We start from the raw sequence: 24,096 nt of genomic DNA on the forward strand, positions 1-24,096 counted from the left end.
TAAATTCGATCAAATTTAACAATCGTGTCTTATAAAACAGGATAGTAACATAAAAAAAAACAATACTTATAGAAAATACATATTTACAACGGTACAATTTGGTTTTAACGGCGATCAAAAAGTACCAAAAAATTTCGCCAAATAATAAAAATATATTCAATTGCATAAATATAAATATCAAATCACATGCTAAATAGTTTAACGATTGAAATAACCAAATTAGCGAAATTTTTTCTTGTTGCTTTTTGATCGTCGGTACAACCGGTAAGTACCCAATCAAATTTTAACAATCAAATCTAATAAAATAGGGTAGTAATGTAAAAAAATACAAACCAATATTTACGGAAAAGAAATATTTACAATATTAAACTTCTCCTGCGTCATTTAATCACGAAAAGTTATACATTAAGTAATCACTTAATATTTACTAAAAAGTTTGTTTCATTTTATAATTAATTAAAATTAGATGGGGATTTAGGCAGAATTGTAATTTATTATGAGATATCAAAAACGGAACATTTTTAAATCAAAATAAAATTTTAATAAGGTATATATAGAAGTATTTAAGCGTGTTTCATTTTCCAAAACACCTAGGGAGATATATTATCAAAGTGTCTCGCTTTTAATTTTATGCTTGAAGTGTTTGTGATATATTTTAGTGACTTTTCTTTGAGTCGCTGAGAGTTAAACTGTGGACAGGAAATTTCGTGTGTTAAACGATTACACAGAAAATAGGAAGTTTGGCGAGGACAAAGACAGATAATCTCCCTCCCGAAGAAAGTATAATTTTTCTTCTGATTTATGTCCAGGACATAGTGTAAATATCTTTACGGGTTATAACTGGAAAAGCATGGAGTAGTGTTATATTACGTTTCTAGAACACATACATGATTGGTAAAAACAAAATTCTGTGCTATTTTTCATTTAAACATTGGTGATGACACCAACGTTAACAATCTAATGAGAATAAGATCTTCTTCAGTTGTTTCTTGCACAATGACAGAGAAATGCACAGAATCTTCATGCTAGAATGTAGAGGCTTTTGTAATGCTTTTATTTATAGAGTCATCGAAACGCAAAATTAATATTTCCAATGGCTAGTATGATTTTTTTTTGTTTCGTTTTACTTCATATTCTTGCAATTCTTTTTTCTTTTTTCAGTTCCTTTCTCAGAATCCATGAAGTTCAATATTCAGAATATCAATTCTAATCTCTGTAGTATATAATTTTTAAACTTTTAGAGGCAGACATCCTAATGGAAAAAAATATGAATAATTTATATTTAATTATTCTCTATCGATAAATTTCTATTTATCGACTCAATAATTATAATTGTGTTTCTAAATGGGCTCCTGATAATAGGATCTGTCAATCAACGGATCGAATTTGCATGAAGTGACTAATCAAGTGATCTAAAATCATGCAAATTAGCAATATTCAGGCGCCAGTTTCATTTGTAGAAGAGTGGATTAAAAAAATTAATGTCAAAAATATTAATTAAATATAACTAATAGAACTGGAGAAATGCTTTAAAAATTTATGTTTCATTATTTAATTAGCATCCTATTTATTGATTCAAACATATTACCATTTAAAGCATTTTTCCAAGTAAGGATATATGTCTATTTCAAATGATTTAGAAATTAGTTATTGAGTCACATTTAGAACAGAAACCCCCTATATGCAACATATTGTTTATTTTTACAGCGCCTGAGTTTACTTGGCGATTTTTAGATTACAAGAACGCCAAGCGCTATTACACTTAAGATGCTAAGATGTTTCATACACGGGTTTTATTCGGCGTTTGCAGTTTACGCCAAGATTCACAAGCTCTATCATCCATAGCATTTCAAAATTTCGACAAGATGGTTGGGACTTCGATTGGCAATGGTTTTCATTTTTTATTGATTTATCGCTAGGGAAGTAAAAATAACGTATGTTAAAGTGTAGACATCGTTGAAAGAAGTCTTAGTTACTTCGAGTATATATTAAAAAAGTTAGTTTTTTTTTTACAATCTTTAAATAGTTTTTAAAGATGATGAAAGTAAGAAACAATTATATCGGCAATTTTTAGGTGATGTTTTAGGTGTTTATAACCTATGGTCCTTTTGGATTGGTAATGTTGAATGCTAAGAGGCGCTTGACCCGGTAAATGTCAAATCACACACACACACACACACAAAAAAAACCCTCGAAATTAATCGTTGGACTTTTTGTAAGTTCTAAAAAGCGAAATGTTTACGATTTCGAATGAAATAGACTGTAATTTTCTGACTTGGTATTTTTAAGATGCTTATGAAATTGATCGGGAAAAAAATTAAACTAAGAAACCGTTAAGTTACACTAATTGTAATATGACGAGCACTAAAATATTTATTTGTGACATATACAGTCAAGATTTTAATAATACTTGTCCCCTTATGTAAATAAAATAAATAGATTTTATGTATTTCTTTATCTCTGTACTTACATCCAACGAGAGGGTATATTTACTCGTCTTCACTCTTAATTGCTAATATTCAATGAGTAATGATCGTGCTTCATTTGCATGCTAAACTTCGTTTATTTATATTTAGAGAATGGATGTGACGAGTGTTTTCTATGCAACGAACATTAGTTTAGATAAAATGGTTAACAATACAATGGCTAACAATTAGTTTAGATAAAATGGCTAACAATAGTAAATGGTGAGGAGCACGAATCAAATGATTATCTTACCTTATTTATCATGGACTATGGTGCCTGATAGTATCTGAATTTTCGTGAATGTATTCAAGAAATAAGTTTTATTTAGAATAATCAGTCACTTGAAATATCATAAAACATATCTTAATAATGATTTTATCTTATCGTAAAATTTCGCTCTGGGTTTTGAATAATAGTATTAATTTTTTTTTACATTTGATTCATAATTCTAGACTAATATATAAAATAATCAAAATGTAAATATGCAGAGTTGTAGTAAAATATTCTATCAGATTAATAAATATTCGCTATCGGGTTCTATAAGCAAACTGTGCTTAATGAATAATATAAGAGTAGGAAAATGTATAAGCATTTATATGTAAAATTATAACTGATTTCTGGTGAAATATAAAATTTTAAAACCTTTTCCTATAATCATCGAGTGTCTATTTTATCTTATGACGAAAGTAAAACTGGCAGTAGGACCATTTAAGACCATTATTTTCATTTAGATTTTTAATGAACAATACGAATTTAATTTAAAAAATAGCCATTATCGATCTTAAACAAAATTGAAAATTATTAAGCAAATTTGTGACTCTGAGGATATAATCAAAAATATACATTAGTCGATTTCTTGATGATTCTTAGGAAATAAAGATTGAAAAGGCCTCTGTCCAAGTGATGATGAGATCAAAATGTTCTGAAATGATTCTTCATTCTGGATTTTAAATATCCTTTGATTCTTTATGTCAAAGTTATTCTTCGTTTTTTATGTCAAATATCTTTCAATTCTTGATATCAAATTCCAAGAAGAAATTTCGAAACCAGTGGGAGTGGTCATTCCAAAATTCTGTCACATATACTCTAATAAAATTTGTCCTTCCAGAGAACACCTTACATGGCACTGGAATACAATACTTACCATATATATTAACTTTTGGAGTGAATTTAGCATTTTTACGAAACTATCGTGTCATCCTTGGCGAGTTCTTTGGTGATTAATCACTGGCATACGGTTAATAAAATCCGAAAATAGAATTTCTGTTTTAGAACGCTTTTCCCAAATTTCGTTTCGATTTGACTCAAAAATTAGCAGCTATCTACACTTTAGATGTTAAATCTGCATACCGAATTTTATTCATCTAGATCTCTTCGTTTTGTAATTATAGTGTTAAAATTTATTCAAATAACCGAACAAGAAAACTTCCTCTGAACAGATTTTACTGAAAATTTGATAGAAATTAACAAATTTGGTGTGAAGAATGTATACCAAATTTCATCCGATTATTTTAGAGCATTTTTGAATTATCTTTGTCACAGACAGACGGAAACTTTCCAAAAATGTGTTTTTCAAAATCAAGGATATCTAAAACGTGGAGATTAGTCAAAACCTCTCGAGTACAAATTTTTTGACGATTACTGTACTTTCTCTATTCTACATTCACGAGAACGTAAAAAGAATAATTTATAATAAATATCGGTATAAAAAATGGAAACGAATAATATTTTAATAGAAGAATTGTGCATTTTTTTAGCAAAAAAAAAAAAAAAATTCATTTAAAAACACACACATTCTGCAAGGAAAAAAAACATTTTTTTTTAGTAATTTAAATTGTTACCAAACTTCCAAACTTCGAACAGGCAGTCGTTCCAAAACTGTGACTTTCTCGGTAATAATGTTTATTTTGTGTCGTTTACAATTGCTTTCTCTTGAATTATTGATGAAAGCTTCTTGAATTTTGCCTCATTCGCAACAATTTCACATTTCTTGTCAGATTCGAAGAGGTTGATTTTTTTATGTCTGCCCATCACAACAAAGGAATTCTTTGTGAGGTATGAATCCAAGAAATATAGAATTCATATCAAGCTTTCAATATCTAATACTTTTCAGTTTGGTATCCTTTTTAAATACATACGCAATTTGATTCATGGGTAGAAATGAAATGAAACCAGGAGATTCTTTTAAAAACTCTTTTAACTGAAATGTTTTTCGCGTATTCCGTATTAAACGTATTTTTGCAGTATTAATCTCATGACATTGGCAAACTATAGTTACGAAATAATTTTTAGTGCGGTCTTTGGCAATTAATTTCTGAGATATTATCAATTCATAAGTAGAAGAAAATTGATTGTGTATTTTGGATGCCATTTTTTTTCAGATCGGTTAAAACCAAACATTGAAAGACAGCTACATTTGTATTCACAAAAATCACTTATAAAATTCGATATTTTTAAGTTGCTGTGTTTTAGAATTATCGTGTTTATACGCTTGTGAAAGTACAAACAGACAGATGATTAACCCCTTGAGGGAATTAGTTTCAAATTTGATACATATCTAAAGTTTAGATGTTGAAACTGTGTGCCAAATTTACACAAGAAAACAGAAAGAAGTGACTGCTCCAAGCCAAAGAATGTCTATAAAAGACCTCTGTAATATCACTACAGTAAGTCAAAGATGTGAAGCAACAACCTTTCACTCCACTTTTCTTGGACCATAAGGATAATTTCCATAGAAATGCTGGAGGTTGCAATGAATTCTCTATTAAACGTATGATGGAAAATGCCCCAAGTCACACTTGACGATAATATTTTATCTTTTAATCACCTTATTCAATTCTCATTGGTGAATCTGGATTCATTAGAAAACATTATATTTGGATTACTCTAAATTGAACCAAACGAATATGTTCATTAGACAAAATTGTTCTTTTTCAATGATGCCTCTTGGATACAATAGATTTCCGTGAATATTATTAAGTTCCTATTTGCTACTAGATATTAACATATGATACAGATAAAGTAAATAATCTAGCTAGTATTAATAATAGTCTATTATTATTGATATTAACTACGTTGTTATTAACAATAACCAATTAATTACACTGACAGCGACACTTGTGGCGTTTAAACACTTCGTCCACGACTTCTAATATAAAATTACTGAATAATTCTACCTCCAGTTCTTTCATATCAAATATATGTATTGATAGCAATATTCAACACATATATTTTTATGATTATTTCATGATTCTGGAGCTATCTAGAGGATCAAAATCGTATGGACTATATACTTGTCAAAGTAGAATAGTTATAAAAAAACAATTATGATTTTCTTCTCAAAATTTTTAGCTGGAAATTTGGAATAAACAAACAGTTCGTTCTGTTTATAAGAGAAATTAAAAACCTTGCTTAATTGTGCTTTAATATTTCGATAATTGCACAACTATAGAGAAAGTGATTTTGTATAAATTGATTATACCTTAATGTGGGAGTTTACTTTAAGCAACTAGGCTAATAAAAATTATTAGAACGTTAAAATAACTCAGATTTTCTACCGTTGTTGATGAAAGCATGTTTATTGATTCATTATGTATAGAAAAATTATAATTTTTAAAAATTTAGCAATAAATTAAAGAATTATTATTTTCTAAATAGAATCATATTTTAGAATTCTATGTGCATTCATATTTAAAAAATAATTGTTAGTATGCAAGTAGTAGCCAAGTACAATGCGTAACCGATAAGCAAAGTTTCCAAGTTTGTCAACAGAATTTCACAAGCAAAATTAACTCTAAAGTGTTAGGAATAAGCAACAATGAATGTATCCAGATCAAACATGTTTTTTCCCATTACTCTTAATAAATGCTGCTTTTCCATTATCTAGAATAAATTTTCCGAAAAATAGTTTGCATAAAAACCTTGTAGCTGTTAAATTCAATTTCATTTATAATGCTCCTTTACTGACAGAGTTACACGTATTTCACTGCTGATCGATCAAATCTACTGAGTAAAGTTTAGCACAGAGCCCGAGGATTGAATAGTATAAAGCGTATAACAATACTTCCAATCTGTTACAGCGGAGTGTCCTCAGGGTTACTTTTTTTTGTTTGAGAAAGCATTCATGCAAGAAATTCAGAAGGCCAAAAAAGAGAAAAAAGCAAAGGCGATAGGATGAATAACGGCCTGCCAAACTAAAGAAAACAACTGTTTATTTCTACTATTTCTTAATTAACTAAGTTAAGATATTTAACCTCCAACGAGATGAACTTTAACATTTCCCATGTCAATGCTTAATTCGCGAGCTGTGGTTTATCTGTGTGATCAGCATTTATCTTTCAATCATGTTCATCAGAAAAAAAAAAATGTAATTATGTGAGCACCTGAGTGCACTCAAATCATTTGGTTCATGCCAGCATTTTGACAGGATAATTTTCGTCCAATCGGTGAATCAAGTTACGGTCAGATACCAGTCGCCATTTCTAACATTCGGCGTTCTGATGAAAAAGATTTCGATTGCGGTGAAGATAAATAGCAGCATTTGTTTAGGGGGAGGCATCCATAAGGTCGAAAGTTCAAAATTAATCACGAATAGATGTAATTATAAAGATGCATAAACGAAAAAAATAGAAATCAACTCTCTCTCTCTCTCTCTCTCTCTATATATATATATATATAATAGGTAAGTAAAACTAATATCAAGATAACTAGGGGCACTTAAGTTTTTTTATTCATTTTTTGATATTTTTGCAGTTTGAACCAGCGAACCCAACAATTTTTTAAATTCTCGCATTATATGATTACTCTTTTTGAGTGTCTTGTACTGTTAGCACCGAGCCATACCAAACCTACTTCCGTGCAAAACAGTTTGTTTAAACATCGTTCAGATTTCCATAAAATTCAAATTGTTCTATTAACTTAATTAAATTTGTAGGGTTAATTTTTTTAAAATTTTATTTACGTTTATTCATAGTTTTTTTTATAATAATGTCAAAGCAATTAAAACTAACATTGAAATAATTTCGCATTAAGTTATGTTTGAAAACTATCTATTACTCATCCTGAATAATCAATTAAATTCCTATTTTCAATCATATTTTAAATTGAAATGTTGAAAAGAAGAAAGAAATCCAGGATTTTCCATTGTAATATTAAACGAAAATTACAATAAAGGGATAAAAAGAACATTAGTGATTAACAAATTTGCAACCATTATGAAGGTATGGAGAGCAAAGATATGCTTAATTGTGCAATACAATTGATGGCGGGTAGAACTGACGAAAATCAATTATTTATTAATTATTAAATCTTATTTTACTCCTTCCCTTTTTTCTTATTTTTATGTTAACTTTCGGACTTGTATAGCTTTCACTTTTTGCCTGAACTTCGGGCAATAAAATCCTAGAATAGAATAGTTTTAATATTAAATCTAATATATAAAATTCTCGTGTCACAGTTTTCGTTGCCATACTCCTCCGAAACGGCTTGACCGATTTTGATGAAATTTTTTGTGCTTATCCGGTATCTATGAGAATCGGCCAACATCTATTTTTCATCCCCCTAAATGTTAGGGGTAGTCAATTATTAATTAAAAACTAACTTTCCCGCCAAAAAAATCTTCCATTTTCCCACCGCCAACTTTTCCGCCAAAAAAATCTTCAATTTTCCCCAACGCCAAATGATTTAGGCTTTAGTTCTTTTTTTCTCCCAACAGTAATGAGGCTAGGGTTAAGATTTTTCGGCGGATTATTTCAAACGATTCTGTTTATTTTCTTAATGTTTTATGCATTTAAAATTAAACATTGTTAATTAATCCATGTTTCAGATTCATTCTGAAGTACTTTTGAATTAAAATAGCACAGAATAAAGGAAATTAAAAATGTCTAATCTTCATAGCGTTACCCCAACTGGCGTAGAAAAATTCACGCATTTGCGTTACGTAAAAGGCGAAGAAAATTCACGCATGCGCACTGTGTTCTGATCGTTGGCATGGCAACCATTATCAACGGACGATTTAAATTACTTTTAGGTTAGTTGTATGCTTTTGTAAGTAAATTGTATTTATGTTATATATTTTTTGTATATGCTTATAGTTTTAAGTACATCGTTTTTTAAGTAGTTTTTTTTAACCTGTTTACAATGATTTAAATTATTTTTAGGTTAGTTGCATGCTTTTGTAATTAAATTGTATTTATGTTAGTTATATATATATTTTTTATATATGCTTATAGTTTTAAGTACGTCGTTTTTTAAGTAGTTTTTTTTTAACCTGTTTTCAATGATTTAAATTATTTTTAGGTTAGTTGCATGCTTTTGTAATTAAATTGTATTTATGTTAGTTATATATATATTTTTATATATGCTTATAGTTTTAAGTACATCGTTTTTTAAGTAGTTTTTTTAAACCTGTTTTCGACAGATTATTTTAAACGATTCATTTTATTTTCTGAGTGTTTGATGCATTTAAAATGAAACATTGTTAATGAATCGATCCATTCATGATGAATCTGAGAAAATTTTGTTGACAAATGCTTGAGATATTACATAAATTAAGAAAGATATTCTTTAGTGCCCATAAAGTTTAAACGCTCAGTGACTCTATTATCAGTAATCATATTATTAAAAAAATGCTTTGTTTCAGTAAAAAATATTGTTATATTAATTGCAGATTAATCCTTTACACTTTAATTTAAAGCATAAATTCTACGAGGGGTAACAGAAAATTAGAGAGATACATATCACGTTATGACTGAAGGCCTTTATAATATTATGAGTGAATTATATGACTATCAAAATTTGAAGTTTTAAAATATTTTGCTGAAGAATAAAATATTTTGCTGAAGAAGTTGGAATTGCATAAAATATTTAATTATTAAAATTTTAACGAACACTAAGATTGGCGAACCGGCTGGTCGCCAAAGGCGGCTAGTTATAGTATAAAAATGAATGCATTTTTAAAAATAATTTTTTTAGTTTATGAAAATCTTAAAGGAGTAGGATATTTAAGATGTGATAAATAATGAAATTTTTTTAACTTGGAATGAAAGTAGAATTGACGTTAGAGTATGGTTTAAAAGAGATTTCTAATACGTATAAAGAAAAATTTCTGCAAAAATATGCAATGCTCTGAAAGCGTGATTTTTTTCATTTTCTTACTTGATAATATTCCAAGTTTGGCATACCAAACGTGAATAAAAGTACATGAAGATAAGCCCATTTATAAAATGCTCTAATGAGCAGACCGCTGTATCTAGAGTTAACAAACTTGGAATGAACCTTTTTCTTCGTTAGTAGATGCTCAATAAGAAAGTATTTTTCATAATTTTAATTAGTTTTTTAATTTAAAAACTTTAAAAAAATTTCATCGATAACTTCGGCATTTCATATTATTTCACAAGAATCAATTTTAGGTCACTTTAAAATTAAAGAAATACATTTTTAAGCGAATAAAAATTTTATTTTCGGTGTAATTTTTTTCTCTAGTTTTAATAGATGTTTTAAAGTGTTTTAAAGAATATTTTACAACAGTTCTTCTCTTATAATTAAAAGTGAATGCTAAAAATAAAATAAAAATAGACGAATCAAGTTTAAAGTACTTTAACATACAACGATACTTCAAACTAACGGTTCGAATGTTGTTTAAAATTTCCCATAGATATAACGTTTTATCCAATCTTTAATTGTTAGACATTTAACTGGCTGTATAAAGAAGTTAGATAAATTATACAAAAGATTATTTTAAGGTTTGTGATTTTAAGCATTGAGGAAATTGGCAAAAGAATATTGCAGATCGAATTTTCGACTCCATTTTATCTATATTAACTATTCGAACTATCGAACTATTCATAAACTCTTTTAATTTCAGAATTTTATTTATTCACATTCTTTCAATGTTTAAATGAATTAAAATAAATAACCACATGATGTTAAAATGATATTTAAATGCTTCCTACTTTTTAAAATACACTAAAATTAACAATATATACAAATAGGAGAAACGAAAGATTTCACTTATAATAATGAAGAAAAACTTCACTAATAGCTATTCATAAGTTCAACATAGATTAAAAAATGTTTTAAACGTTAAAGTGTAATAGTTTATAGAAGAAATAGAAGTTAACGTGTAATAAATTACGTACTTTAAATACTGGGAAAATGGTACAATAGAATCCTATAATTAGTTTAAAAGAATTTTGATCATTTTTTTAAATATTTTTAATGATAACATTTCTATACTTTTAAATAAAATACTTAAGTAACTGAGTTTTTCCAAAAAGCATCGGAAAATATTTTCTTCTTTTTCAGAGAAAGTGTTGATTGTTTTACTTTTGTTAATCTCTATCTTGATATGATTTCATATTTAATGAATTATTACTACAAAACAGTACATTTTTGTCATAAGAATCATGCAAAAATTTTCAGAATGAAAAATTGTGCACATTTTTGTAATCTAGTTGTGTTTTGGCAACCATTCCAATCCATTACTCAAAAATCACGCGAGGAAAATGAGAACAACTTCGAACCGAATTTCACCCATTTATACTAGAAAATAACTTTTGTATTAAAAAAAAATAAAGCTTACTTTACTTTAAAGAAGAGTTATCGATCATTTAAAAAAATATAATATACAATCATTTAAAAAATAAAATTAGTGAATTCAAAACATCTGATTTATGAACAAAAAGTAACTGAACTTGCTACAGAAATAAAAAAATTAAAAAATTTTTAGAAAAAACTCTGACATCAGTTACTAAAAATATTCATATTTATACTTTTTCCAAACGTATTTTTTGGGGGGGGGGGATTGGAAACTTATATGTACTCTTTCATAAAAATTTTCAAGAATTTCAACACGACCTTCTCTTCTACATATTTAATTCGACCCTACATGCCTTCTTTTTTAAAAAAGAAACATTTTAATCGAAAGCAATATTTATTTCAATAATTAATAGTTAAAAAAATTGTATTTAAAAATGCATTAAGGGGTATATTCATTAAAAAAAGTGTATTAAGGATATTTAATTTTAAATGCACAGAAGAAGAAGAAAGAAAGTAAGAATTCTTTCCATGGGAAAAAATGCATTTGACGTTTTTTTTTTTCTTAGCAAAATTTTTTTGAGTATTACTATAGGATAAGCAGTTACCATTTTCTATACATTATTTAATAATCGTAAAGCTTATAAATACCTAAAATAAAATTTAATAAATTGTGAATGATAAAATGAAATATATCTTTTTAAGAGTGTTTTCACCCCCTCCCCTTTCTTTTCAGTTAATGGTTCCTAAAATGCGCTTATTACACAATGTCTTTAATCCGCCTCTAGCGATAGCTGGTAATGTATCTAAATATACAAAATCTTCAGTTATAGTATCTTTTTAAAAAAATATATAGAAAATAACAGTAGGAAAAACAAAAAAATTTTGTGTGCAAAACTACTTCCGAAAGCTTCATTTTGATTTAACTTTGCTGTTCTATTCGTATTTACTCTATATATGTAGGTTCGGGTCATTATGACCCAATTCAGAAAACTAACCTCTCTTGCAGTAAATGACAGGTGTCATTTAAGAAATGGTTTAAGCAATAGTAATGTAAGTTTAATAATAGATCTAATAATATAAAACATCTATAAAAATATTTGAAATTGAAACTTAAAATAATAATATAAAACGTCTATAAAAATAAGATATTCGGAATTGAAACTTACCTTTATTTACAATTTGAACTGTAATATCTTACATGAGATTTGCAAATGTGATTCTTACAATTGTAGCATAGCATATTAGTTTTGTTATCATTGCTTGATAGATAAAGCTTGCATTTTGCACGTTTGGCACACAATGAAATATTCTCAGCAGATCCCGCTGGTACTTTTTCTCTGTATTCGTTTCACTATTTTCATTGAGTCCTCACTAATTCCGGCCTCCAAAGTATACACGTGCCAAATGTAGTGCGCCAACACACACAAATTGAGCTTTATTATAAGTATAGATATAGATAATCTGCTGTTTTTAAATATAGTGTTGGAATATTAAACTTTATAAATTGTAGTAATTGTTTTAATAATATTTCTATTATAAATAATTTTTTAATTCCTATTTTTTAAATTGATTTCTTATTTTAATTAACTTTTTATCTAATACATGGATGTCAAAACAAAACCGTAAAAGCATACCGAATAACATCAATTTAATAAATAACTTAATTTAATAATTTTTTTGTAATTAAAAACAGCAAGTTGGAATTTAATCCTATTTATAAATATTATTTTTTGTGATTATAATATTTTAACATTTTTATAATGCTGCTTGATTTTCAATTCAAAAATATTAATTTCATCTTTCTACAGCATTGAAATAATTTTAGAACCTTTTTATTTTTATTGTTTTACATTTATTTTTTAGTTTTTAATATATTTCAAAATATGTGGTTGCTAATACTGTAGAAATTAAAAATAGCCTAATATTTCCTTGTTTGATTTCCCTGATGTTGCCTAACAATTAACTTGCATTTTCTATTTGGTGGAATTAAAAATTTTAAATTTTTGCACCAAGTTCAAATTGTTAGGCAAGAACTCAAAAAGCAATAAAAAGGTGAATTTCTCATCAAAAAGGGTCTACAAATTTTGGTTGTATAAAATAATGTTCTGAATTTTGTTTTCCATTTTGCTACAGCTCAGCATATTTACGAAAATCCTTATAAATTTTAAGTACTTTATAAACCTTCTCGCAATCCTAAGGAAAATTTAAACTTTGAAAACTTGTTTTTTTTGGGGGGGGGAGAGGGGATATGAAATAAAATGCTATAATTCTTTTCAGACTTCTAAATTGCTTTTTTAGTCATTTGGTTTCTGAATCTAGATATTTCGCATTAGCTTAAGTCTGATAAAACTTGTTTTAAATTTCAAAACTTTTGAAGTTTAAAGTTTCGGCTCAGTTAGAATAACATGAGAAAATTTATACGCAATAAAAACTTTATTGATACACTGAAAATCATGTGAAAAATTTAAAAGAGAATGAGATGTTACTTATAAATGAAATTCTTTACCTTCCATAATCATATGACACATTCGAGGATTTAGGTTTGAAAATATTGAAATAGAGTAATTTCATCAAGAACCGAATATAAGAATTTAGTACCTGAGGAAGTGAGTGAGAAATAGATAGCAAAATTCCATCTTTCTGAAGTCAATCTACTAAAATTCTATAATAAAACAGGAATCTAAATATTCGTAAGAAGTTAAATTCAAGTAAGAATTAATACTTAAAATTTGGAGAAACCAGCAGATAGCAGAAATATAAACAAGCATTCGAGCTACCCATAACAATTCAGATGAATGTTTAGTCTCAAAGACGAAGTTAATTCATCCCTTTTTTACAGCAACCATTCTAATTGTCGAAACATTATAGCGTTCTTGCTTTCGGATTCTGTATAACCATTAACGAGACCACACTAAATTTCTGATTCAACGCATTCATCTGTGAAACAAATAAATTGAAACCGACGATTGCATTTGATCACCTTTTTCTTTAATGATTTCTAAATTAATCTAGTCTTTAAAGCTTTGAATTGTTTGTACGATCATTTGCCAAATGGGAGAGCATTGTAATTACACTCATTTGTCTCAAAACTCATTGGCTGTTTTTTGTTTGTTCGCTACCTCTGGAAAGTTTGTTGTCTTCCTAAAAATACAAATCGATTCAATTTCTCAACAACATCATTAGTTTTCATTTCGTCTTACTTTAATGAGTGTTAGAATTTGCAGGTTCTACTCTCAAGTTTAATTTTCAATTATAAAATCAAGTATTAATTGTTAAATTATATAATCCGTATGTAAATATTACTATAGATGAACAATTAGTAGGATTTCATGGTCGATGTCCTTTCAAACAATATATACCAAGTAAGCCATTTAAATATGGGATCAAAATATGGACTTTATGTGGCAGTAAAATTTCACATGTACTTAAAACACAAATTTACACCGGGACAGAACAAGGGTCAAAGCCAGAGAAAAATCAGGGAATGCGAGTAGTGTGTGGTTTTACTTACAAGTGTTCGGGGCACAATATTACATGTGATAATTTTTTCACATCTTACAACTTAGGGCAACTTCTTCTAAAACGAAAAATGACTATGCTTAGCACCATCAGAAAAAGTAAATCAGAACTTCTTGAAGAAAGGCCAAACAAAGAAGTTCATAACTCATTATTTTATGTTACAGAAGACATAGCAGTTGTAAACTACATCTCAAAAAAGAACAATATTCTTATGAACACTTTGCATCATGACAAAGAAGTTAGAGACAAACCTCACAAAAACCCATTAATGATCCTTGATTATAATTCAGTTAAAGGGGCTGTGGATACTCTTCATCAACTTTCAAACACATACTCTTGTAAAAGAAAAACAAATCGCTGGCCCATGATAGTATTTTATAACATGCTTGATACTTCTGCGTACAATGCATTTTTTCCATGGACTTTAATACAAAGTGAATAGAACGAAAACAAACTGACTACACGAAAGCTATTTTAGGAAGAACTGGGAAAATCAGATTTTTTCACACATTGAAGCAAGGCCACGTAGAATTTTAATCCACTTTTCATAGATATCTTGCACTGCTGCTAATTTATTCAAATTTCTTTTTTCTTGACAAGTGGATTCATTATCAAAAAAAAAAAAAAAACTCTCGATATGGTGCAAAATGTTTCGAGGGACCTTGTCGGACGCAATATATTTCTGCCAGTTTCTTTATCGCATAAGTTATTTGTTGATTCTTCATATGATTTATAAAAACCAGCTGACAATAATAATCCAATATATTCTTGAAAAGTTTCACATTCGATATTTTTCTACTTTTTCCACAAACCTTTTCTCCTTCAATATAAGTCATTTTTATAATTTCGTTTTCAGTTATAGAATTGAATATTACCTCAAATGCACTTTTCAGAAGAGCCGGCCTTCTCTATGAAGGGGCCCGGGTGCAAAAAACCATTTAATTCCCTAAAATTTTTGCAAAGTAAAAAAAAAAAAAATACAAATATGAACAAATATTATTATTGCATGTTTATGTAATGCGTGATTTTTTTTCAATACTTCAGTTACTTCAGAAATTTTTTTTTGCAATTTCGTTTTTGATGCTTAATATAGCAAGTGTATGTAAGTGTTATGCACACATGCTTGATCGAAGACAATTCTTTATTAATTTTAATTTACTGAAAGAACGCTCAGCATTTATTATAGTAACTGACAACGTAAAGAAAGTTAATATATTTAGAAATTAATCTTTATAATTATTAATTAATATATATTGCAACATGTGTTGAGCGTTATTTACATCCCTTTTATTCAAAATCAAATCCTGTCGCAAAACAAATATTTGGAATAGATTTCCATCTACATCGTTATTATAAAACATTACAAAGCTTTTAGTACATTTTCCTAATTCATGTTTTTCTAAACTTTTTATATCATTGATTTGAAATACTTTTAAATCTATCTTCTATCTGTACAATAACAGTATCAGTTACAGAGTTAAAAAAATAACATCTAAATTCCACAACCGGGTTTTCTATAATTTCATCTTCTGCTGTTTCGAAATATAATTTTTCTCTTGTTTTTGAATTCGGTTTTCAGGACTGAAAACCGAATTCAAAAGCAATTTGAATCTTTCAGAACCGACTGTTCTGAAAGATTCAAATTACATGCTATCGCTTTTTCTTCGTCTAAAAATGAGTTAAATTTTATTCTTAAATTTTGGATTTCAGTTTTAATTTTATTGACCAAATTAAAAGCCCAGTCGAGAACAATTGTTTTTACTTGAAATAGTTTATTGATAGTGTTAATTTTGGACAATATTGTAAACCATACTGTTAAACATAAAATAACTGCCATTTCTTGTATTGAATCCAATAGACTTTTAGCTTCAGATACCATTGTATTATTGCATCAATAAATTCTTCTAGGGTAACAAGTTTGTTTAAACTGTAATATATACTGCTTTAAACGTATCTATTTTGCTTTCTTAACGAGTGTTGCATAATGTTTTCGGAGTAATGTTTAAATGTTTTTGTAGAATTTTTCATCTTTTAGTAGATACAGAAAATAAGCAATATAAACGTTGCAATATCTAAACAAAATTACAATACATATTGCCGGAAGCGTGTCACAAATTAATAAATTTAAAAAGTGTCATTGGCAAGGCACATAAATTACATGAGAATTTAGAGCAATTATTCTAATCTTGACACCCAGAGGGATGCTCCCTTCGCATGAAATGATTATATCTAACAAAATTAAACATTTTATAGTATTAATTATCAAAATAATATATACCATTTAATCTAGTTTGTGAGGTAAATTACCGTATTTTATGTTTATAATATGTTATACTTGCACTAAACTGCAATATATCTGTAAAATTCGATTCGTATATTTTAAAACCCATTGATCATTCCAGTTCAATTTGTTTCTGTCTTTTTTTCATCCCGCTATTGCAGTTCAGAACATTATTTTAGTTCTTGATCATGTTGGACCCCCCCCCCCACACACACACATACGTCGTTGCATAGCATACGTCGTACCCCCCAGATGGCCGGCCCTTCTTTACACGTCTGTTATCCTTCCCGTTGCATATTTTGTGACCACCCCAGGAATAGTTTTTAAAATATTAGCATCTGTTGATTGAGAACAATGTGACAGCAGATCCAACTTTCACTTTATTTCGCGATTCCTGGACTGAATATTCATTTTATAGTTCATTTGTTGAATATAGATATCAAAGTCGTTGTCAGAACTTTCACTCTCAATTTCATCATTATATGATTTTCATACTCGGATACTTCTTCTTCGCTGTCAGAAGCTTCTATTAGTTCAGCTATATCAACGTGACTCAAATTTATGCGATTCGCCATTTTTTCCCTCACAATCACCGGCACAACTCTTTTACAGTATATCAGAAAGTGAAATATAGAAGAAGAAGAAGAAGAAGAAGAAAAAGAAACATTGCAATAAGATCAAACAGTTTGGCCCTTTGACAATTTGTTGACCTTTCACGCGCTGTCTTGTCATGTGATCAAATACATACGTCAATGAAACAGATTTCGAAAATGGATAAATTAGAGAAACTACTGTTATTGTTTTCTTTTGAATTATTCCAAACAAAATTGAACATTTATATGTAAAAATAAATGATTTTTTGCATTGAGTTACACTAACTTGAATGAAACATTTGGTATAAATTGAAAAATATTCCTTCGAAATACAAATAAACATAAATTCCTCTAGGAATACATATTTATATTACTTATCACCAATATCAAAATGTTTCATGAAAATATGCCTGTACTATATTTTTTATGAACATACAAATTTTATTTTGGGTCATTTAGAGCCGAACAGAACAGCAGGATCAAGCTGAATCGATTATTGAATCCTTAGTATTAAACTTGTAAGTTCTAAAACGCTTACCTAGAAAAATAATCCGTTTCACAAAAACACATGAGTGTTTGTCGCGCTGAATAGCAAAAAGAAAAAGAAAGAAAATAAGCATGAGGAAAAGAAAACAAATAACACCGAAAGAAACCCTATTTAGGAAATGTCGAAACGATTTCACGAGCGGCAGATTCAATAACTGAAACTGTTAAACTGTTTAGCGCAAACGTAAGGCCGAGTATTCAGAAGAACGTGACCTGAGCCGCAGATGAAAGAGACTAGCTTTTGTTTAGGTAGGCCCAGACTGCAGACAATAGAGCGATGTAAGCTTATGATAATAAGCTGTCCGTTACATTCAAAATCTGCACGGAACATTACCAAATCACAAAGTGAAGGGTGTACCTATATTAACCAGCTGAAGGTCACCACTTCTCCACACAGAACGCCCTTGTTAGCGCTCACTGTCAGAACAAGCTTCTCGGTAATTTATTAAGACAGCACGAACTTAGCTCTTGACCGTTCACCGGACTTTTTTTTTCTTTCACTCTGTTCGAAATTTAATGGAACAGAATAATCGGAAAGGTGTGGCTAGTTAACAGTTATTCAAAACCATTTTTTTTGTTTAACGTTTGAGAATAAGGAATGACTTCCGTCAAAGCGAATTAATGAGCCTTGAAAGTCCTGAAATAGCTCTGAGATGTAATGTCCTCCTCTGTTACTTTTCGATGTGGTATTCTCTAAATAGAAGTTTATAGAAGTTCAGTTCTGTATCTTAGTTTGATTGTGCAACTTAGGTGAGACAAAGCATGAAAAAAATTGAGCCCTGAAAACTAATTAACTCAGTTACAATTAATTTGTAATTAATTTTTTACAGTTTGAATGAATTTGTTTCTAAAAAGTAAAAATCATAGTATTAATATAGATTTTTTTCACCATTTCCAATTAAAAGGGGATATGGGAAAATAATTAATTAACTTTTAAGAAATGAAAATTTTGTTGATGGCTTTTTAGATAACCTACTCTAACATTCGCATTAGGTTCATTTACTAGCTTAGAGGATTTTAAAAAATCGCCAATTTCAAAAAATGCATGCTAAATGAAATTTTAAGACAAAAATGCATAATTAAAATATTGAACGAAAAGTTTACTTCTTTTATGCAACTTTAAAAAACACACAAATGCAAGAAAGAAATTTGGCTTGGAAAATTTCAATATAAATGAAACTTCTTCAGTAAATACTCTATTTCATATTTTTATAAAGAAAAGGATTCAAATTCAGAATACGTTTATGTTAATCAATTATCTTTTAATCTGCAATAATTGTGCTCTATAATTTGCTTAATTAAAACTTTCTTCGCAGTTTGAATTAAGTTTAAAAAGATCAAATTTTAAAAGTTTTTTTTTAAATGTCTGTTTAATGAAAAATATTGATATGAAGAATATTTTAAAAGATAGTAAACTTTTGAAAGTACTGCTTCATATACACTAAGTAATATTTCAAGACTGCGTTTCTTAGTATTGAAAATTACACTCAGTAAAGCAATTAGTAACAGACAAAAATAAAATATACTAAACCAATTTTCTTAATCGTCGAATTCGAATTTTTTCAGTCACTTTCTATAGTCGACATATCGACTTTTGTCGCAAAAATCCTAGAACTGAAAAACTGCACTTGCTAAAGTAATTGCAACACACTGCTTAGCTTATTTTGTGAGAAGGTTTTAATGTGACTTTTGTAAAATAATCGCGTAGAACTGTATCACTTCATTTGTTTAGTTTATCTCTATATACGCCTTTACTTTTTGTATGTGGCCATATATAAAACCATTGTAATATATCATTGGGAAGGTTGTTTTGTGATGTTGTTTCGTAGTAAAAGGAATAATTTATAACTTCATTCAGTAAGAATTCTTACACATTAAAATCTTCCTTCCATTTACGGTGACTCTTTTGTATTTGATTGCAATTTTCGCTCCAGACCATACTAGTTATCATAGCTCTCATTATTATTTCCATCGGCAGGTCTCTTGTTTTCCGAGCATCGCTTATTGGTTCTCATCAGCTTGCCAAGCACGTCCAGACGGATGGGTGATTCGAAAACTTGGTCATCTTTGGTCTCAAGTTGATGGCACCTCACGTTTCTTCTAGACAGCTAGTTAAAACTCAATATATTACACATTCATCTGAGCCATATTAGTCACTTGATTTGGCATCTGAGGATAATTGTGTTTACCTCGCATTTCAAGTGCGGAAGTGAATTAGCTTTGTGATGGACTTTGAATATTGAAAGGTGAACAGTTTATTATGCTCACCGTAAATACAAATGGACAGTTGAAATAATTTAAGTGCAGATTGTTTCAAGTTCGATTGATAGAAGGCTCTGTATGAAATGCTTTATCGAATAAGATTTTAAAAGAGATTATTTTCCGTTTTTTTAAGCTCTATTAGCTGATATGGAAAACATAAGGGCAAAGGATGATTCGAAAATAGGAGACAATGACAATTGGAAAGCCATCATAGCAATTAAATTCATAGACGTGATGTACAAAATAAATTGGAATGATTTTAAGTGTCATAAAAATTTTATATAATTTTTCCAGGAAATTATATTTGTTTGAAGTTAGCATTGACATTTAATTTCCATAAAAAACAATGTAAAGTTTTAATTCGAAAAATGCTTCAAGATTATGACAGAAAAGTTGTTAAAAGAAACAGGTCTAGATTCTTACACTGCTGGTTGCAACAACATAGCTGCATTGAAATAAAAATCTGCTTTTTATACTAGGTATCAAATCTCGTTGTAGATTTCGTCTGCCTTCCAATAACAAAAAATGCTAAATTCGGAAAACTATATTAAACCAAGACCAAATACAGATTCGGTTCATTTTACTTCCTCAGCAATAAAATAACATCATAGAAAAAGATAAAATTAGAGGTACGATAATGTAATAAATAATTTAAAACGTATAAGAATTATAAACATACAAAAGTTTATTTTTAAAGGCAGTCGTTATTTGTGAGATAATTGATATCACTTATATATTAATTACAATATCTTTTTTCTTCGCAAATATTTATAAAATTATGCTCAAATTTCTTGAAGAAATAATGTGTAATAAATTAAATGCCTACTTGAAATAATGGAAAACTGTACAAAACAATCATAATTAGTTAAAAAGAATTTTGGTTAAAACATTTCTATAGTTTTAAATGAAACACCGAAGTAGTTGAATTTTTCCGAAAAGCATCAGTCAAAATTTTCTTCTTCTTCTTCTTCTTCAAAGAAAGCGTTGTTTGTTTTTGCTTTCGTTAATCTCTACAGTTGATATAATTTGATATTTAATAAATTACTTCTACAGAACAATAATTTTTGTCATAGGAATCATATGAAAATTCAAAAATTCTCTAAATAAATTGGTTTATCCCTAATTTTAGCTCCACTCTTTAAGAAATAAAATTATAATTTTCTGCAAGTGACGAAATTTCTACATAATTCTTTCTAAGTAAATTAGGTCATGCGTAAGAAATACCATGCATTTTAAATATCAAACTAACATTTTATTTGATAGTCCAAGAACGAATCGTGATTCATAAATATTCCGTATTATATTCTTCAAAATTATAATATCTTTTTTTTATTTGTATGCTCACATCAAATATCAAGATAAAAGAGAAGAAAAACGACAAAAAAAAGTTGGAATTAAAAATGGCATTTTATATTTAGATTTTTATTAGATTATAAACGACTAATTATAAGGGTATGTCAATTTTTAAAAGAATCAAATTTTATTCTTCTTTTACATGCATCAAAAGAGCTACAAATATTAAAGATTTAGTGATAGGCTGTTTGTCAAATACCTAATTGGTATTTGAATTGTGATTCTGATTTTGATTCTTGTAGATGTCATTTGACATGCATTTTGAAATAAAATGAATATTAAAGAGATATCGAAGTTAACATGTAATTTGCTTCATTAGGACGAACAATGAAAAGAAAAAGAAGAAACACACTTTTACATAACGGTTGTCTTAATTGGTTGTAACCATGATAAGACAAATAGAAGAAGCAATTAAATGTCGTTCGATTTGTAAATGCATAAAATGAGAATTAATGTTGCCAGATTGAAGATAGTTAGGGATTTAATATGATTTCTTTCAAGTAAATATGGATGCTATTTTTAAAGGAAAATTATTTAAATGATTACGTTTTTGATAATTTTATTAAAAAGTAATTTTTTTATTTATAAGTAAAAATTAAATTTAATAAAATGCAGCATTTATGGATACAGATAATCGTTTTACCATTTGTAAAAGACGTAAGTATTGTATTTAATACGCATTACAGCAGTGATCATTTTTTCTAGGTCATATGTGCAACGTACCAAGCCCAAAAAAGAAGGGGAGAATCCTTTTTAAAATTATTTGCGTTCATATCTCTATTAAATTATTTGTCATTTCAAGATGACTTTGACTAAGGATATTATAACGAATAGGATCGCTAATCTAAACGTTGTTCGAGCAGAAATATTTTTAAAATTAGGCATTGAATGATACAAACGAAGTTCATCTACTTTTATTGTACTAATCTTATTCTGAATCAAAAGCAAGTAAAATGCCTTTTCTCTAAGGAGAAGTTTAGTTTAGTTTAGTTTAGTTATATTAACGTCCCGTTTGAAGCAACACTAAGGCTATTTTGGGACGGACCTCGTAATTTTGAACCGCGGTCAGATGACGAGGACGAAACCTGATCTGTCACCCCCCCTCTTCATACCACACCAGCAGGAGGACGTTTGGTCAGGACGGATTTAACGTGCAACAGACCCCCTTACACGACGGTTTTTCAGTGGAATCGGGTCTCGAACCTGAAATCCTCCGGTTTTGAAGCCGAGACCTTACCACCAGGCCACCGCGGCCCTCTCTAAGGAGAAACAAAGAACTATAAAGAAATATTCCGCTAGTTGATTGATTGGTGGATTACTTTCAAAAGAAGAACATTCTAAGCAGAACGTATTTTAAACTTTAATCAGATGCAATGTTTTCCCCAAAACTTTCTTGCATACTCTCTAATAATGGTGTTATCCCCTCCCCCGGTATAAAATGTTAATGACCTTGGGAAAGACACAGAATAGCTTGAATGAAATTGGCGAATAATTTTTATGAAATACAGATCATTGGTTTAAATCTAGCATTTTTACTGAATTTTACTGAATCTTTAGCGATTAACTGCTGGAATGCGGTTAATACACTAATAGGTAAAACATAATTTGTCTTGTGAACGCTTTACTTTCGATCGACTGAAAACAAAATCTGACGCAAACTACAGTTGTAGTCACACGATTATATACCAGATATTTAAATCAAGATGTGTTTGAGTTTTTTGCGTTTGCATTCATGCGACGACATAAGCCGACAGATGATTAATCCTGTAACAGAAATGCTTCAAAATTTAATGCATATCTACATTTTAGATGCTACTCCTGTATATAATTTTTTTTTACCTGTTTAGCTCTTTACATTTGGTAGTTATCAAATTCGCTTGTATTCGATCAACTAAACAGACAAACTTCTGAATGAATTCTGTATAAAATTTGATTGAACTCTTCAAATGTGATGTTAATTTCATATGCCAAATTCCATTCTTCTAGCTCAAAGCATTTTTGAGTTATCTTGCTCACTGACAGACATAATGCTATAAATATATTTTTCGGAAAAATGAAAATGCTCCAAAGTCTCGAGTTTGAATTTTTCGGCTGTTAAATATTTTTCCTTTGAATATTTAGTATTCGAGTAAGTAATTACTTTCAAGAATTAATTTTGGTCTTGGATAATATTACTGCCAAATTCATTTAACAAAATGATATATTGCTTCTGACGTCGTGTTTCAAAGAATGCATTGTTAATTATATATGATCAAAATTAAATTAAAATCCTGATATTTAGGTATTTTTAAATGAATAGTATAAAATAAGCTTGATAAAAATGATATAGTATAAAAAGCTGTTGGTCAAAAGACTTGTTCACGTAAGAAACTGAATGAGATTCGAATCTCTATTCCAAAACATTGATGCATGATTGGTCTGTTTCGTCATAACGCCGAGAGGAGAAATCCTGTTACTAAAAATATATATATATATATAAAATAAATAATATAAGTAAAATAAACTTAAAAATATATTTAAAAATTTATTAAAACAAGA

The sequence above is a fragment of the Argiope bruennichi genome, chromosome 3 (genome assembly GCF_947563725.1).
Source record: "Argiope bruennichi chromosome 3, qqArgBrue1.1, whole genome shotgun sequence".
NCBI classification, from domain to species: domain Eukaryota; kingdom Metazoa; phylum Arthropoda; class Arachnida; order Araneae; family Araneidae; genus Argiope; species Argiope bruennichi.